Source organism: Salvelinus alpinus, chromosome 28 (assembly GCF_045679555.1).
Source record: "Salvelinus alpinus chromosome 28, SLU_Salpinus.1, whole genome shotgun sequence".
Taxonomy (NCBI): domain Eukaryota; kingdom Metazoa; phylum Chordata; class Actinopteri; order Salmoniformes; family Salmonidae; genus Salvelinus; species Salvelinus alpinus.
Window position 1 is genome coordinate 1,009,482 of NC_092113.1, and position 19,460 is coordinate 1,028,941.

Below are 19,460 nucleotides of genomic sequence, written 5' to 3' on the forward strand. Positions count from 1 at the left end.
TCAATCCAACATGATTTCTGACTCGCTCAAAACAACTGTTAACTTGGAACTGGGAAATCTGACTTCAGTGAGTTCACGACAATTGGGAACTCGGGGAAAAATGAGCTCTGACTAGGAAAATACATTTTGAACGGTCACCCAACTCGGAATTGTAAGTCGGGCCTCTTTCTAGAGCTACGACCTGAAGATCACTGATTTGACCTTGTTTTTTTCTGAATTCCTGACTTTGATGACAAAGTTTGATGACAAAATTTGCCCACGAAGGACCGCCGTGTCACCTTCCTGTTCAAGTGAGCACAGCACAACAAGGTGAGTCTAAAAATGTATTGTATGCTGCTACATAAATTATGTAATATGCCAGGGAGATATGTATACTGTAGCTAAGAAAGTAATACTATCTGTATGTTGTGTAGTAAGCTGTTAGTAGCCCATGTGCTTCACCCTAATAATTTGGTATATTTTTCCCTCTTAATTTCGACTACAGTTCTGACTTGGTGTACAGGGAGAACACTAAGAACGGCCCATGTTCTGAATTCTGTCGCTGTACATTTAAATAGTGCTGAACAAATAGTTATATTGACTACGTTCGTCCTAGCTCACTCATTAATGTCTTAATCGGAATTACGGATTGCCTCTTATCCGCTTGTCGTCCCCTTATGCCATAGTTTTTACATCTCAATTGTCATTAGAAACCACATTTGTTTAATTGTTTAAGCAAGTCAGTCATATCAGCTATGTTTTTAAAAGGCAGTAAATGAGGCTGAAATGAACTGTTTCACTGCCAGACAAGGGTCCGCTGAAAGCCGGGTGTAACGGTGGTAAGGTGTTTCTGTTGTAAGGGACTGCTTTTGGGACATCTTTGTGTAGGCCCTAACAGTTTGTGGGCATCATTTGTTACCGTTATAGTGCAATTCATGTATTGTTTAGTGTTGTGTAGTGGCTTTGCTGGCATGCATCCCCAATTGTTTTGGTTTGTTTGCCCCACCAAGATTTACATGCTAAAATCGCAACTGGTGTTTTACATTTTTATGGAATAGTGGTGTGTGGGGTTAGTTGGTGATGCCATTTTTTTTTATTTCGCCGTCCTTTTAATAAAAAATGTAACGATCACACACTACCGCACAGTAGGTGGCGGCATGCACAAATAAATGTGGGAACGTCATTATACCAAAGAAGAAGACGAAACTCCGCCCGTCTTCTCTTTCAGTTCTTAAAACCTGAAACACCCCTATCAGTTGCCATTTTACTTTGACAAGGCTTGACTAGATTTGTACCTGTCAAAGCATTATTTGATGAGGAGGCGTGAGTGCAGTTCCCTTTAATATTTTTAAACAAAGTGTACCTGTTCGAATTTGATCGGAGTTATCGGCGCAAGGGAGCAGCGGTTTGCACAAGAAGGTAACGTTACACAAACTATGATATGGGGGGGAAAGGATAGCAAGCCATGATAGCATAGGTGTTTAAATAGCTAACGTTAGCTGGCTTTGACGAACGTTACCAGCCGGTTTGTCAATACGGCATTATGTTCTCTTGTTCCTCGAGTCAGGAACGTAAGGCTTTTGGGGGGGTCTGGCCTCAAACGTAACGGCTAACTAGCTAGCTAACTTTAGCTACGTCGACTCGTGTTTCAAATGCCCTGCCTCTTCTCTGGGCAGCCGAACAATGCTACTAACCGGCTATCCACTTTGTTTGTAGCTAATGTTTATTACTTTTTTTTTCGCTGTTGGGAGTACCGATTAGCTAACTACTCAAATAATCGAATGAGTAATGGGGCATCTACTTATCTAACTAACTAATGTGACTGAATTCACGTCTGTTTACTCTCTATATCGCAAAAATGTTTATAGGCTAGTGCGTAGTGGCAAGGCCGGCTCTACACTCTTTTTTGTTGATACCCCTAATGTAACGACCCGAGGTGGAACAAAACACAACCATGATTTTTAACTTGTCTCCCATTTTATGAAATGGTTGGCTGTTTAAAAATATTTCACTGCAAAAGTGGGTAAATTGATAGGTATTGTGACACACACAACCTAAACTCTAAGTGCAGAATAATTCCGGGACACAAGCTTCTCACTCCACTTTGATACGAAGTGATTTTAGTAGCAGGTTAGAATAGCATTTTCGATAACCCTTTTATAACCATAACCTCAGTCTCCTAACATGCTACGTCCATTTTCATAACCTGCTGCGAAAAAGTCAATTCGGTAGTTATCAAAGTGGCGTGAAAAGTGTTTCCCGAATAATGCCTAGCTGGAGGGGGATGGGACAACTCGTGTAGCCTAGGCAGTCGATAGTGGCCGCTAGATCTGCACTATTGTCTTGGATTGAAGTGCATTCCCGGTCATTCACGTGTACCATGGGCGGCTCATACATAAAGCATTACCCGTCCAGGCTGCAAAGGCATAACGTTTATGGCGAGCCGCTAGGTGGGACTTGAAAAATATGTACGGTCGTAGTAAAACAAATGCAGTGTAGTTTCCCTTTAATAAAACACTATTTTCCACCAGCATTTTCAGACATTTTCGGACAATGTAGGAAGGTGTCTTAGACCACTGCATCTCGGTGCTTGAAGCATCACTACAGACACCCCGGTTTGAAACCAGGCTGTATCACAACCAGCTATGATTGGGAGTCCCATAGGGCGGCGACCAGTGTTGTCCGGGTTTGGCCATTGTAGGCCGTCATTATAAATAAGAATTTGTTCTTAAATAAATCAGGCAAGGGTGTGGGACGTCCTAGGTTGTCTGATAATGGTGATGGACATTTTTTTTATTAAAGGGAAACTTCACCGCAAGACACAATTCGTTTATTCCTGTCTCCCTCCATAAGAGATGAGAGGGTGTTTCAGACATGATGCACTATAGCTCTATTTTTGCTTTTTCGTGACAGGAGAGTAAAACCAATGATGCCGTTTATAATTGAGGTTGCGATCTGATCAAAAACTGTATGTCATGTTTTGTAGTAATTGTGGCCTTTGTGTTTCGCTGATGGCACAATCACGCAAGTAGATGTCATTCAGTAGAGCTATGGGACTTGTCTCAACAAGGTTCCTATCTGCCAGGACATTGCAGGGATATCTAGGTTGATGCTTTGTAAAGACTTCACCACAGAACAGAGACTGATATTTCCCTGGATGTTAACCTTTCTGGAGCAGGCATTCCGCTAGCAACCCACCTCGACAACATCCGGTGAAATTGCAGAGCGCCAAATTCAAAATACAGAAATAGTCATAATGAACATTCATAAAAAATACAAGTGTTATACATCGGCTTAAAGATTAACTTCTTGTTAATCCAGCCGCTTTGTCAGATTTCAAAAAGGCTTTATGGCGAAAGCATACCATGCGATTAGCTGAGGACAGCGCCCTGCTTACAAAAGCATACAAACATTTTACAACCAAGTAAAGGAATTACAAAAGTCCAAAATGGCGATTAAAATGTATCACTTACCTTTGAAGATCTTCATATGGTTGCAGTCACAAGAGTCCCAGCTACACATGTTCATTTTGTTCAATAAATATATCCCAAAAACGGTTTTGTTTAGTAATCCACTGGCTCAAAGGCGGTCAAAACATGCAGATGAATGCATCCTAATAGTACCGGTAAAGTTCGTCAAAATGTCAAACGATGTTTATGTTTAATTCCCAGGTTGTCAAACCGCAAAGCAAAAACAACAATAGAAAGGAAAAACAACGAAGGGTGTGCACTCGGTCACGCAAACCAGCACTGCATGATTCTACAGTCCATTGACAGAGGTCTCATTCTTCATAAAAATAAAAAAAAAGCCTGAAACAATGTCTAAAGACTGTTGACATCTAGTGGAAGACATGGGATCTGGGTCCTAACCCATTAGATACTCTAGGCATTCAATTGAAAATACCCACATCAAAAAAATCCCACTTCCTGTATGGATTTTCCTCAGGTTTTTGCCTGCCATATCAGTTCTGTTATACTCAGACATTATTTTAACAGTTTTGGAAACTTTAGTGTTTTCTATCCAAATCTACCAATTTGTATGCATATCCTAGCTTCTGGGCCTGAGTGACTGGCAGTTTACTTTGGGCACGCTTCTCATCCAGACGTCGAAATACTGCACCCAAGCCATAAGAAGTTAAGTGTGAAGCATCCGCTTGGCTTTCCCATTCACTACAAAATATGATGGTGAGGAAGCCAGTGGGAGAAGATGGCACAAGGTTAATTTTGGCTGACGTTCTGCAAATGTGTTCATCAATGAAACATTTAATCTCAATAGTTTTCTGTTCCGAAAACTACTGTCTTTTATGAACAGGGGACTACGTTTTTTTGTAGACTTCACTTCTTGCCAAGGTTTCCAAAAATGTAATTGTTTAGGAGTGCATGGGTGAATTGCTTTATTCCACACTTCAGAGTAGGTGGTCCCTTACAGAAATATGTGAGAAAGCGCCAATAAGATCTCGCTAGCTCGTGCTTGGCTCCGCTCCCTCCTTGCTTGTTCGGCCCACTATGACTAATTGCTTCCCATTGGAAACGACAGGCAGTGGTCTCCCTTGGGTTAGTTATAAACCGCTTTGACGGGAGCCATACTTCCCTGTTCCCATCCTGGAAGACATTATTTTCAAAACGGAATGGACTAAGTTTGTTGGTTCATGGGAGCAATGTTACCGTCCAGTCTTCGCAACTGCTAAATAATTAGCTACAATGGGTGTGTCTGATTCCTCTTTCCAAGAAGAGCTGATCAACGATACTTTCTTTTACATACGGACCTACAGCCCTATTTATTTGAGCCGGAATACACTGAAGAGAACTTGAGCTGGTGAGGAAAAATAATTGCGAGACCAGCAAGCAGCAGCGACAGCCTAGACCAGCTGGACCAGGACCCGCCATATGGAGGGTGTGATGCAATTGCGGAGCCTCCGGATGCATGCGGAGGCCAAATCGAGCTCCGTACCGCATCGCCATGCGCCTCACAAATGGTAACAAGGCAGAGGGCTCTGTTTATCTCAGCATAGACATGATTGGTTGGTGGTAGGTGGGGGCGATACATCCTGTAGAAGACAAACTCACTTGACAACAGCTCTGCACAGCTCCAAGCGCAAGAAGTATGAATGAATGCCCTGACTTCTGCTGAGGCCATATCACCGTAAATGCTGCATGGCCAATGTAAATGGGAGCAAGGATATGCATATTCTTGGTACCATTTGAAAGAAAACACTCTGAAGTTTGTGTAAATGTGAATTGAATGTAGGAGAATATAACACAATAGATCTGGTTTAGATAATACAATAAAAAAAACATACTTTTTTTCTTTTTAATTGTTGTATCTTTAAAATGAACAAGATAAAACAAACATTTAGATATGAATATGGGGACAATTTCAGTGGAAAACATAAGAGGGTAACAGTACTTGTGCAAAGTTTCAGAATGATAACTTCCAAAATGAGTGTGCTACATGACATTTTTCATGAAGTGACCCAGGTGTCCCACACAAGTAGCCCAAGTGGCCAAATTGGTGAAGGTATACATTTTGAAACAAATAACTATATACAAAATACCAAAATGGTAAAAATGGGGGGGGAAATATTGGAGAAAAAAAATATGAAGGAAAAAAATATATACATTTACAAAATAACATGGGTAACTATTTACACACTTTCAATATTTGAAAGACCCTCAGTCCTCTATCAAATCTATTTATATAGCCCTCAAGAGTAAATATGAACAGTTTACCTCTAGATGGCCCGGGAGATGTGGAGCCAGAGACAGCAGGGGTCCAGCTGGATGAACCAGCTTCAGAGGGGGATGGACACGTTGGCGGCAGACACACGCATCTCGACCATGCTCCCTCTAATCCATAATATGTAGACTGAGGAAGCATGCCGCTGGAGGAAGTATAGCCAATGTGTACTTTACACATTTCATTAAATTTTTATATATTGCAAATAAAATGTAAAAACAATCATAAATAATATTTTATATTATTAATTTCAAACAACGGCATTAGCATGAGAAGAACTTACCAGTCCAAAACAATGTCCTCTCCGTTCAAAAAATATGCTTCCATTTGAGTCATGGTCGCTAACTGAGTCGTCTCAGATCAATTTCCTCTAATTTTGTCTACATTCGTATATCTAGTCTTAGATTTAGCTTTCCCTGACTTATTCGCCATGATGTTGGATAAATAAACAGCTGAAGATGCAAGTTACCGAAATACTGCTGTGCGTAATAAGCTTGGCTCCTTCCAGTATGAAAATGCAATGGCGAAAGACCTTCGTTACGCCGGAGTTCACTATATGGGTTGGTCTTCCAACAAAGAACCATTAGATATTGCCGTTTACCTCTGGTCATTGGCTATCTACCCAGCTAGATTTCAAGACGATCAGTGGTCATTGGGTTAGAATACAGTCAATCAACGAAACAGCGGTCATATAATTGGTGCACAATGAGCTCATTACTTGTCTTCCAATCGGTTTCTTTAGGTCAATACGTCCCGCGAAATGACCCATCAAGTTTGCTTGTGTTACAAACAACCAGTTGATTGCAATGAAACCAAACATGACTGGATAAAGTCACGTTTAGTTTGTGTATTTGCGTGGAATGTTTCGTCAAATTGAATGACACGGAATTCAACGAGATAAGCGTTCACAAAATGTTTCGTGTTAGGCTATAAAAATGGATTTAACCGAACAAAAGACCATTCATTGTGTAACAATGAGCCTTGGGATTGCAAACAGAGCAAGATCTTCAAAGGTAAACAATTTATTTCAATGCAATCTGTGATTTTGTTACGCCTGTGCTGGTTGAAAAAGTAGTTTGGTATGGGGCTCTGTGCTCAGATAATCGCATCGTATTCTTTCGCAGTAAATCCTTTTTTAAATCTGACAACGCAGTTGGATTAGGAAGATTCTAGGCTTTTGAAGCATGTGAGACACTTGTATTTTCAGGAATGTTTAATATGACTTTGTGGCGATCACCGTATGTTGTCGAATTCAAACCCGTATCCGGGATCCGTAGATCAGAGAAGTTAAATAGCAGCCAACCATTGTCACTGATCAGGGTTTCGGTTCGGAAAATGTGGCATCAGACAACGTGACCGGGAAGATTTAAATTTACCTTCCATTTGAGAACTTTATCAGACCCATATGCTTTAGGGCATAACACATTAGGGCATCCACCTACACAGCGCAGAATGACAAATCGCCTTTAAATTATGGTAATGCATCTTAACAGAACATGCAGCCAATAAAACACTTTTCAAACATGAACCAAAATGCAATTCTAAATGGCACACCTGATAGCAGTTCCATGGGACAGGGATAAAAACCTCTTAAACTTAGAGGGGGAAGCTAAAGATGCAATAACTAGGATAGTTGCTAATATGACTGGGATTTTGGCTTCTGGACAACGAAAGAGTTATGAAAATCAAAAGAACAGGAGAGATTGTGTAGCGGTGGGTCCAATCGGGAAGTAAATTGAATTAAATTTGCTAATTATATTATTCCTCTCTATACAGAAATAAAATACTTTACCAGAAAGCGTGACTTAGCCACAGAGGAATCGAGGATCATTAGCTTCTTTATACTGTGGGTTGTTTCAAATCACAAACCTGTTTTGGTAAAGCTGCAATTTGGGCAGTGCGCGTGGCAGTAAGCCTATCTGAGTTGCGGCTGTCAGTGAAAAGCATCTAAAATATGTGTGAAAATGTTTCCTAAGTAGAATATGAAATGTTGAGACAAGGGTAGGGGTGTGGCGAGGATCTAGGCGATTCTCCCTCCAGAATGGCTCCGCTGTCTCTCGCAAATTCTTGTGCGATTTTCCCTTTTTGATCAAATTTAAAATAAATGTCCCCATTTTACATGTCACCAGTAGTAAATGTGAACTGTTATTCTCAGTCATTTGGTTACATTAATTTCTGATAATGTATTTATTGGTAATGTACCATTCTGGGAGTGTTTGCAGAGTACGCAACCTGCTACACTGGTGGGAAACAAGTTTTGGTTTATTTCACTAACCATTTATAAATGTTTGAGTGCTCCATGTGAGCAATGAGCATGTTTGTTTTCTCTGTCCTTATAATGGTGGGCGAGCACGTGCGTCTGAGCAAGCGTAAACTGAGCAAGCGTAGAAGTACCTGGCCTGCTGCGCGGAAATGTAGGAAAGTATTTTAAACATCCATTGCTAATGATCTATTAACTATAGTTCCTCACAGTAAGCTATTTGAGAAATCTTTCGAAAAATCACCAATCCTCGGCATGAAAGAGCAATGGAAGTTCTAGGCCTATCGCTGCATTGGCCTAATAGACTGAGTTCCATTTCTTTAGCCATCAATGTGTCCATATGGCAGAGGCTGCTCTTGCAGTAACTTTTAGATTCTTCTCATTTTAAGTCAGGTTTTTGATTTAACCAGATGCCACTGATTATGAGAAGCAAAAACCGTATTAAAACTAAACTTTTCCACAAATGTGCATATGAAAATCATTACTGGCACGCAGAGCAGTATAAATGGTAGGGTAAGTTGTAAGCTTTCCCACACTTAACTCACTTGTAGCCTATTAAGTATTTATAAAATAATTATCTGTTTCCATGGTCAGATTTTGCCTGTAGACTACTTTGAAGCAAGGTAAGACATGCCTCGTAATATGAAATTAAACATTCAGGATTCATTTGTGTTCAAAATGCATACTGCCTCCAGGTCACATTGTGTAAAGTGCTGGGTTAATTGCGCTGATTGCCTGCACTTGAATGGGAGGCATGATTCAATTAGGTCTTGTGGCATATTTTGGTTAAACTAAACACAATTCCATGAAATTGTTAACCCTCTGCATGCACAGTGCATTCTCCATCACCTTTTCATCTGGATCTTCGCAACTAGCTAACCACAATCCCGGGTGACAACTCCTGGCTAGCATTTCCATCCCGGCGCAAGCACCAATTAGCCTGAAGCTAGCATGGCTAGGGCTCCTGGGCTACCACCGAAGCCCACTCCTGGGCTACAATATCCGGACCCATTCTACTGCCGGTATGGGGCACAGTCTGACATAGTCTGCCCGAGGATTCCAACAGGCCTCTCAGGCGCGATGGCCATTGAAGGCCCATTCTGTTAACAGTGGCTTGCTAGCGATCTAGAGCTACTTGGAACCCTACTAATCCACGACTGGTCTATCGACGTCACCGTGCGAGGAGGAAAAAACAGGCTTTCCTCCATCGCGACGTCCCCCAAAAGCCCTTCTGCTAGCTTGCTAGAGCCCCGGTCTGCTAGCTTGCTAGAGCCCCGGTCTGCTAGCTTGCTAGAGCCCCGGTCTGCTAGCTTGCTAGAGCCCCGGTCTGCTAGCTTGCTAGAGCCCCGGTCTGCTAGCTTGCTAGAGCCCCGGTCTGCTAGCTTGCTAGAGCCCCGGTCTGCTAACTGTCTGAATCGTCGTGTCCCCAGCCAGCCCAACCACTCACTGGACCCATATGATCACTTGGCTACGCATGCCTCTCTAGTATCAATATGCCTTGTCCATTACTGTCCTGGTTAGTTATTACTGTCTTATTTCATTGTAGAGCCTCTAGCCCTGCTCAATATGCCTTAACCAACCATGTTGTTCCACCACCTACATAAGCGATGACAGCACCTGGTTTAAATGTCTCTAGAGACTATATCTCTCATCATTACGCAATGCCTAGGTTTACCTCCAATGTAAAAACATCCTACCTTACCTTTGTCTGTACACTATGCCTTGAATCTATGCTATCGTGCCCAGAAACCTGCTCCTTTTACTCTGTTCCGAACGTGCTAGACGGCCAGCTCGTATAGCCTTTAGCCGTACCCTTATCCTACTTCTCCTCTGGTGATGTAGAGGTTAATCCAGGCCCTGCAGTGCCTAGCTCCACTCCCCAGGTGCTCTCATTTGTTGACTTCTGTAACTGTAAAAGCCTTGGTTTCATGCATGTTAATGTTAGAAGTCTACTCCCTAAGTTTGTTTTACTCACTGCTTTAGCACACTGCCAACCCGGATGTCTTAGCCATGTCTGAATCCTGGCTTAGGAAAACCCTGAAATCTTCATCCCTAGCTATAACATTTTCCGCCAACATAGAACTGCCGAAGGGGGCGGTGTTAAAATCTACTGCAAAGATGGCCTGCAGAGTTCTGTCTTTACTATCCATGTCTGTACCCAAACAATTCGAGCTTCTACTTCTAAAAATGCACCTTTCCAGAAAAAAGTCTCTCACTGTTGCCGCTTGCTATAGACCACCCTCTGCCCCCAGCTGTGCCCTCGACACCATATATGAATTGATTGCCCCCAATCTATCTGAGCTCGTGCTACTAGGTGAACTAAACTGGGACATGCTTAACACCCCGGCCATCCTACAATCTAAACTTGATGCCCTCAATCTCACACAAATTGTCAAAGAACCTACCAGGTACAACCCCAAATCCATAAACACGGGCTTCCTCATAGATATCATCCTAACTAATTCGCCCTCCAAATACACCTCTGCTGTTTTCAATCAAGATCTCAGCGATCACTGACTCATTGCTTGCATCCGTAATGGGTCTGCGATCAAATGACCACTCATCACTGTCAAACGCTCCCTAAAACACTTCTGCGAGCAGGCCTTTCTAATCAACCTGGCCATCCTGGAATGACATTGACCTCATCCCGTAGAGGATGCCTGCTTATTTATTTTTTGAAATGTCGTCCTCACCATCTTAAATAAGCATGCTCCATTAACAAAAAATTTAACCAGGAATAGATATAGCCCTTGGTTCACTCCAGACCTGTCTGCCCTTGACCAGCACAAAAACATCCTCTGCATTAGCATCAAATAGCTCCCGTGATATGCAACTTTTCAGAGAAGTTGGGAAGAAATATACACAGGCAGTTAGGAAAGCTAAGGCTAGCTTTTTTTCCCAAACAAACTTGCATCCTGTAGTACAAACTCAGTTCTGGGACACTAAAGTCCATGGAGAATAAGAGCACCTCCTCCCAGCTGCCCACTACTCTGAGGCTAGGAAACACTGTTACCACCAATAAATCAACTATAATTGAGAATTTCAATAAGCTTTTCTCTACGGCTGTCCATGCTTTCCACCTGGCTACCCCTACCCCGGTCAACTGCCCGGCACCCTCCACATCAACCCGCCCAAGCCCCCACCATTTTTCCTTCACCCAAATCCAGATGGCTGATGTTCTGAAAGAGCTGCAGAATCTGGACCCCTACAAATCTGCTGAGCTAGACAATCTGAACCCTCTCTTTCTAAAATTATCTGCCGAAATTATTGCAAACCCTATTACTAAGCCTGTTCAACCTCTCTTTCGTGTCGTCTGAGATTGCCAAAGATTGGAAAGCTGCTGCGGTCATCCCCCTCTTCAAATGGGGGGACACTCTTGACCTAAACTGCTACAGACCTAGTTAGTTTACTGACCATTTCAAATCACACTGTACCTTCTCCACTATGCAATCTCGTTTCAGAGCTGGTCATGGGTGCACCTCAGCCACGCTCAAGGTCCTAAACGATTTCATAACCGCCATCGATAAGAAACAATACTGTGCAGCCGTGTTCATTGACCCGGCCAAGACTTTCGACTGTCAATCACCACATTCTTATTGGCAGACTCAACAGCCTTGGTTTCTCAAATGATTGCCTTGCCTGGTTTACCAACTACTTCTCTGATAGAGTTCAGTGTGTCAAATCGGAGGGTCTGTTGTCCGGACCTCTTGCTGTCTATGGGAGTGCCACAGGGTTAAATTCTCTGGCCGACTCTCTTCTCTGTATACATCAATGATGTCACTCTTGCTGCTTGTGATTCTCTGATCCACCTCTACGCAGACAACACCATTCTGTATACTTCTGGCCCGTCTTTGGACACTGTTAACCAACCTCCAGATGAGCTTCAACGCCATACAACTCTCCTTCCGTGGCCTCTGACTGCTCTTAAATGCAAGTCAAACTAAATGCATGCTATTCAATCGATCACTGCCCGCACCTGCCCGCCCGTCCAATCACTACTTTGGATGGCTCTGACTTAGAATATGTGGACAACTACAAATACCTAGGTGTCTGGTTAGACTGTAAACTCTCCTTCCAGACTCACATTAAGCATCTCCAATCCAAAATTAAATCTACAATTGGCTTCCTATATTGCAACAAAGCATCCTTCACTCATGCTGCCAAACACATCCTCGTAATCCTGATGTTCCTACCGATCCCCCTAACATTGCATCCAATTTGTTGAGTAGAGTGTTGGAGGCTGTAACAGTGCCATCTGTTTTGTCACAAGCCCCATACACTACCCATCACTGCGACCTGTACGCTCTCATTGGTTGGCCCTCGCTTCATACTCGTCGCCAAACACACTGGCTCCAGGTCATCTACAAGTCTCTGCTAGGTAAAGCCCCGCCTTATCTCAGCTTACTGGTCACCATAGCAGCACCCACTCGTAGCACGCGCTCCAGCAGGTATATCTCACTGGTCAGCCCCAAAGCCAATTCCTCCTTTGGTCGCCTTTCCTTCCAGTTCTCTGCTGCCATTGACTGGAACGAACTGCAAACATCACTGAAGTTGAAGACTCATATCTCCCTCACTAGCTTTAAGCACCAGCTGTCAGAGCAGCTCATAGATCACTGCACCTGTACATAGCCCATCTGTAAACAGCCCATCCAACTACCTCATCCCGATACCGTATTTATCTATCTTGCTCCTTTGCACACCAGTATCTCTACTTGCACATTCATCTTCTGCACATCTACCATTCCAGTGTTTAATTGCTATATTGTAATTACTTCACCACCATGGCCTATTTATTGCCTTAACTCCCTTATCTTACCTCATTTGCACTCACTGTATATAGACTTTTCTTTTTTTATACTGTATTATTGACTGTATGTTGTGTTTAGTCCATGTGTAACTGTGTTGTATGTGTCGAATTGCTATGCTTTATCTTGGCCAGGTCGCAGTTGCAAATGAGAACTTGTTCTCAACTAGCCTACCTGGTAAAATAAAAAAAACATGTGCTGCTGATTCTCAAGATCTTGCACATTAATGAGATGCTATTGAGCCCACACTACTACACTGTCTAAGCCAAGGACTACATACTTTCTGGTAAGTTTTGATTACAATACTGGTCGGGGTGAATATGTATTTTGAGACATAATTTTTTGTTAATCTCTCTGGGATATGTGGGACGGTAGCGTCCCACCTGGCCAACATCCAGTGAAAATGCAGAGCGCCAAATTCAAATGAATTACTATAACAATTCAACTTTCATGAAATCACATTCAATATACCAAATTAACCTTTCATTGCTACTAACCCCGGATCCGGGAGCACCCCCCACCCCCCACACACTGATTAGCATAGATAGCATAGCTTCAGAAGTAGATAGTAGCATCTAAATATCATTAAATCACAAGTCCAAGACACCAGATGAAAGATACAGATCTTGTGAATAAAGCCACCATTTCAGATTTTTAAAATGTTTTACAGGGAAGACAAAATATGTAAATCTATTAGCTAAACACGTTAGCAAAATACACCACTATTCTAACTCCATCAGTTTCTTACTCCTTCAGGTGCTATCACCAATTCGGCTCAACTAAGATATTGATAGCCAATAACCTATAAAAAAAACCATCAGATGACAGTCTGATAACATATTCATGGTATAGGATAGTTTTTGTTAGAAAAAAGTGCATATTTCAGGTAGAAATCACAGTTTACAATTGCACCGACCATCACAAATCCACTAGAATTACTAGATAGAGCAACGTGTATGACCAATTTACTCATCATAAAACATTTCATAAAAATAGACAAAGCATAGCAATGGAAAGACCCAGTTCTTGTGATTTCAGACCATATTTCAGATTTTCTAAGCGTTTTTCAGCGAAAACACAATAAATCGATAAGTTAGCATACTACATGTTCCAACGTTACCAGAGCATCGATTCCAGCCAAAGAGCGCTATAACGTAACCACCGCCAAAAGATATTAATTTTTTCACTAACCTTCTCAGAATTCTTCCGATGACACTCCTGTAACATCATTTTACAACATACATATACAGTTTGTTCGAAAAGGTGCATATTTAGCCATACAAAACCGTGGTTACACAATGAAAATACTAGGAAATCAAGCCTCAATATGTCTGACGTCATCTATCAGAGTGATCTAGTTTAATTAAAAGCTAATCATATACTTGACTAAAAAATACAGGGTTGACAGGAATCGAAAGACAAATTAGTTCTTAATGCAACCGCTGATTTACATTTTTAAAATTATCCTTACTTTTCAATACAGGGTTGGCCAAGTGAAGCTATACCAAACAAAATGGCGATATATGCGTTTAAAATATTTCGACAGAAACACGGTTTATCATATTAAATATTGCTTACTTTGAGCTGATCTTCCATCATATTCTTGGGCAATGTATCCTTTCTATGTTATAAACGTCTTTTGGTCGATAGATGTCCTCTGTCCTTCGAAATGTCCATCACCAACGACCGACACTCTAAAACGTGTCCAAACTTTCAGAGTGCACGACAAAGAAATTCCTCAAAATCGCACTAAACGGATATAAATTGATATAAAACGGTTAAAATTCACTACATTATGATGTTTTTAACAACTATAACGACTGAAAACATGACCGGAGAAATACTGCTGGTTAGAAAACGATTTGGAACGAGGCAGGTCCGATGGCCTTCACGCTTGAGGCGCACGTTGAGAAAGGGGGGTCTCTGTACATTTTTGTCATTTATAATGGCTGTGAACGTCCCATCGACTTCATTGAAAACGTGATGACGTACAGACACCCAGAGGAAGACGTAGGCAGTGTCGGTTTCTTCATAGCATTCACTGTGGCCTTATAAACAGACCCCAGATCAGAGGTAAAAATTTCTGAAATCTGAACCCTGTCATGAAAAGTGCTGTAGAAATTGTTCTGTACCACTCAGAGACAAAATTTCAACTCCTATAGAAACTATAGACTGTTTTCTATCCAATAATAACAATAATATGCATATTGTACGATCAAGAATTTAGCACGAGGCAGTTTAATTTGGAGACACAAATATGCTAATGCGGAACAGCACCCCCTATAGTTGCAAGAAGTTAACCTTTTATGGCTGCAGTCCCGTTAACGGGATCGATATGACAACAGCTAGTCGAAGTGCAGGGCGCCAAATTCAAAAAACAGAAACATTCATGTCTTATATCATTTTAAAGGTAATCTTGTTGTTAATCCCACCACAGTGTCCGATTTCAAATAGGCTTTTCAGCGAAAGCACTACAAACGATTGTTAGTTCACCACAAAACCACAATAACCACAGCCATTTTTCCCAGCTAAAGATAGCTTTCACAAAAACCAGAATAGAGATAAAATTAATCATCAGATGTGTGTCATCAGATGACACTCATAGGACTTCACGTTACACAATACATGCATGTGTTTGATTAAGTTCATTTTTATATAAAAAAAATCTGAGTTTACATTGAGGCGTTAGATTCACTAGTTGCAAAAACATCAAGTGACTTTGCATAGCCACATCGTTTCAACAGAAATACTCATCATAAATATAGATGATAATACAAGTTATACACATGGAATTGTAGATATACCTCTCCTTAATGCAACCGCTGTGTCAGATTTCAAAAAAACTTTACGGAAAAATAAACCATGCAATAATCTGAGACTGAGCTCAGATGAATAGCCAAATTAGCCGCCATGTTGGACTCAACAGAAACCAGAAAATACATGATAAATGTTCCCTTAGATGAATTCATCAGAATGTAGTCCTAGGAATCCCAGGTCCACAATAAATGCTTGATTTGTTCGTTAATGTCTGTTATTTATGTCAAATTAGCTACTTTCGAATTGTTTACCAAACACCCTAACCAAAGTCTCAAAGCGCGACCACTATAACGTGACAATGTCCAAACGTTCCGTTACAGTCAGTAGAAACATGTCAAACGATGTACTGAATCAATCTTTAGAATGTTAACATACATCTTGAATAACGTTCCAACCGGAAAATTACATTGACTTCAATTGAGAGATGGAACAAACTGCCTCTCACGTGAACGCGCATGTTGAATGCATGGTCACCTCATGGCAGTGATTACTAATTTCTGTCTCCTTCGACTCCACCCTTCACATTAGAGTCATCAGACTTAGTTCTATTGACTGTTGACATCTAGTGGAAGCCGTAGGAAGTGAAAACCCATCCATATTTCTCTGTATTTTCAATGAGAGATTGGTTGAAAATATGGCACCCCCAGAAAAAATCCAAACAGGAATTGGAACTTCTCAGGTTTTTGCCTGCCATATGAGTTCTGTTATACTCACAGACATAATTCAAACAGTTTTAGAAACTTTAGAGTTTTCTATCCAATACTAATAATAATATGCATATATTAGTAACTGGGACTGAGGAGCATGCCGTTTACTCTGGGCACCTTTCATCCACGCTACTCAATACTGCCCCTGCAGCCGTTAATTTGGTGTTGAAGGAATTTCGATTCCTGTTTATTAACCAATTCAATTAAAACACTCTGCCCATAAATAAGAATTTGTAAGATAATTATCTGCATAAAATGGACAGATGCCAGTCTTAAAATCAATCAATCAATAGCGTTTATTCTCGAGTACTGATCATAATACATTTTACATCAGGTTATATAATAAGAATGATGTCATAGGTTTTAATGTCCAACCTCCTCTCGGATACAATGGCAATACAGTTCGAGTTCTCATTACTGTCTGCCACCTGTTCAACTATCTACAACCAACTCAAGGTCTTTCCCCTCCCTGGGTAGAGACATCATTCTAGCCTGTCTGAAGATAAACCCATTCTTTCTAACAAGGAACACATAACATTCAACATTTATGAGTTATAATTCTAAGTCAAATGTATACATATTTTAGTCATTAAACACAAAAATCCCGTAACATTTGGTCAGCAAGTTATTTATTTATTGGCTTCATGTTTTTTATTAGTATTATCGGCCAAAAGCCGGTAGTTGCCGGCTAACGTAAACACTGCTATTGATAACATACTGTGGGACTGAGCCGAGCTATACCAATCCACACCACTCGTCAGTCATTATGGCCTAGTATTGAACAGCTTGCTGTCATGCCGATCCCTCGTTGTGGAGCGCTATCCTCCTATAGGTTTTCACTTCATCCCTTTTAACTAACCTACTTGTTAGTTAAAAACAGCCAAATACCATTGAGCGTCTTATCAGAATGCTAATAAAATTAGCACAATGTTGAATTTCCATGGAGGCTGCTAGCTAAATATGCTAACGAGCACAAAGACAGGCTATCCAGCTGTTATTCGTGTGTGTGTGGGAGCTACTGTATTTTGAGTTAATTTTTAAATCTCCTTCACATTCGCTTGTAAAAATGTACAAAGGTAATGCATGCTTGTCTGACGGAAGAACAGTACTGGCTCTGAAGCTGCATGTGTACACGGTGTCTCGAGTCGCTAGGGCAACGGGCCTGCCTGCTCGGCGCAGAACTCAAGAATATCAAATGGTGGCAGGTGTACAGAACTCATCCCAAAGGGCTTTGACTTCTCAAACACGGCAGAAAGCTTACAAAATATGATGCCCAGTCACCTTATTAATTCAGTAAGTCAGATAGTGGTTGCATTAACTCGCTAGTTGAAGCAGATTTCATATTTATTTTTTTTTATGCTGGAAAAAAGAGTGCATAAGGAACCAAAAACTGTGGTGAGATTGAATCTTGAGAATTAACAGATTGTCAGCCAAGTTTAATCTAGAACCATTTTCTCCCACTTCCTGCCACTGGACTTCTGCTCATCACCACATTTGGTGGTGAGTGGAAGTTCTAAACAGATGCTTCAGATTTATACCCCCTGTGATGTGTCTGGGTTTTCCCTTTTTGTCTGTTGTGGTACTTTGAATCAAATGTTAGCCTACATAATCAGCAACCTGAAATGTCCCATATTCAAGTTTTTGAATGTCAATGATTTACAGAAGTTTTAGTATGGAGTCACTGCTCATTTTCTAATTGATTTTACTTTTCTTTCCCACAGGGCTAATCTCGGACGTGAGTATTGCCAATGCTAACACATGGTATATGCCATGAATTGTAAGGAAGCTGCAGAGAAGGTTGTCCTGTCATGGTCGCGATTCAGCTCAGCTGGCCAAACTACTCTACTGGAGACCCTGAAGGCATTCAGTCCTATGTCAGAAGACCTTTTTGACAGTGAAAAGGAACTGGCCACTTTTATTAAAGGACTCAAAGATGAAGGTCACAAGCCTACTGTTCTTAAAAGTAAGGATGTTTATGGTTACAGGTCTTGTACTTCAGTACTCAGGCCTGTAGTAAAGACGCAGAGTACTCTGGACATTGCTGCCTCAAAGGTTAAAAAGACTGGCAGAAAGAAGAGTCGAAAACCCCTGGACAAGAACACTGAAATCAACTATGCTTTGTTAAGTGCAGCAGCGAAAGTTGTCCTGAAGAATCAACCCAAGATTCTTTTGACAAATCTGTCAAAGGAGTCTCTCAAACAGACGGTCCTCTCAAAACCACCAGAATTGGCTGTTGGGCCTGTCCAGATGCAGTCATACATAAGACTGACAAACATAATTGGACCCTCTACAGGCCACACAGCAAGACTGCAGTTCCACACAGGTGTGGTCAGAAGAGGTAACGGTGCCCAACTCTCATCGGCCACCATCTCTAACAGGGACACAAGCACTGCATTTGGAAGGTACCGGAAACTCCGCAAAATCAGTCACTTTGAGGAAAGTGAACTTTGTGCCTTGCCCAGTCAATATCATTGGAGTCCCTGTTCCTGCCATGCTGCACAACGACCGGGTTTTGAAGGAATGCAACAGAATGCCTTGCATGAGGGACCAGAAAAGGAAAACGACTGATGAGGCTGAGGACAAACTCTGTGGAGAGGCCCAGAAATGGGGTCTGGCTGGTCAAAGAGCAGGAAGACCTCTGACTGAGCCAGAGCAACCGGAGGTTCGAGGTGAAGGTTGACTCAATCATAGACAAGGAGGTGAGGTAAGCCCAGAAGATCCTTCCGAGGTCACCGGTCAGAGATTCGACCACTTATTGCCTACCCAATGTGAACGGCCGTTAAGAGTCTTAGTCCTTTTGTCCTCCATGTACATGTTTTAAACAGTTTCAGTCACATCTCAAATCGAGACGGTGCTTTGTCTTGGCTGTGCTCAGTTTGGGAGGATTGGGATTGTTTGGGATACTTTTCTGAGATTGGAGAAAAAAATAATATTTATGTTTAATATATGTTTACATAAGAGGATGCTGGGGTATTACCTAAACATCCAAAAATCTGGTTTTGTTTTGTCTAACACTGCACATAGTATAGGCCACCCCTTGACTGATACGGGAAGGAATGGATAAGTGTGGTGAGTTGAACCGACAGTGTATATTATTATTTTTTCTTTTTAACTGTTATGAAATGTAATTTTCTTATGTTTTATAAATGATACACA

At 41.5% G+C, this 19,460-nt stretch overlaps 1 pseudogene; it reads left to right on the forward strand.

Moving 5' to 3' along the window:
• The first annotated feature begins 1,258 nt into the window (after positions 1-1,258).
• Positions 1,259-19,218, forward strand: LOC139556915 (uncharacterized; annotated as a pseudogene).
• Positions 19,219-19,460: the final 242 nt, after the last annotated feature.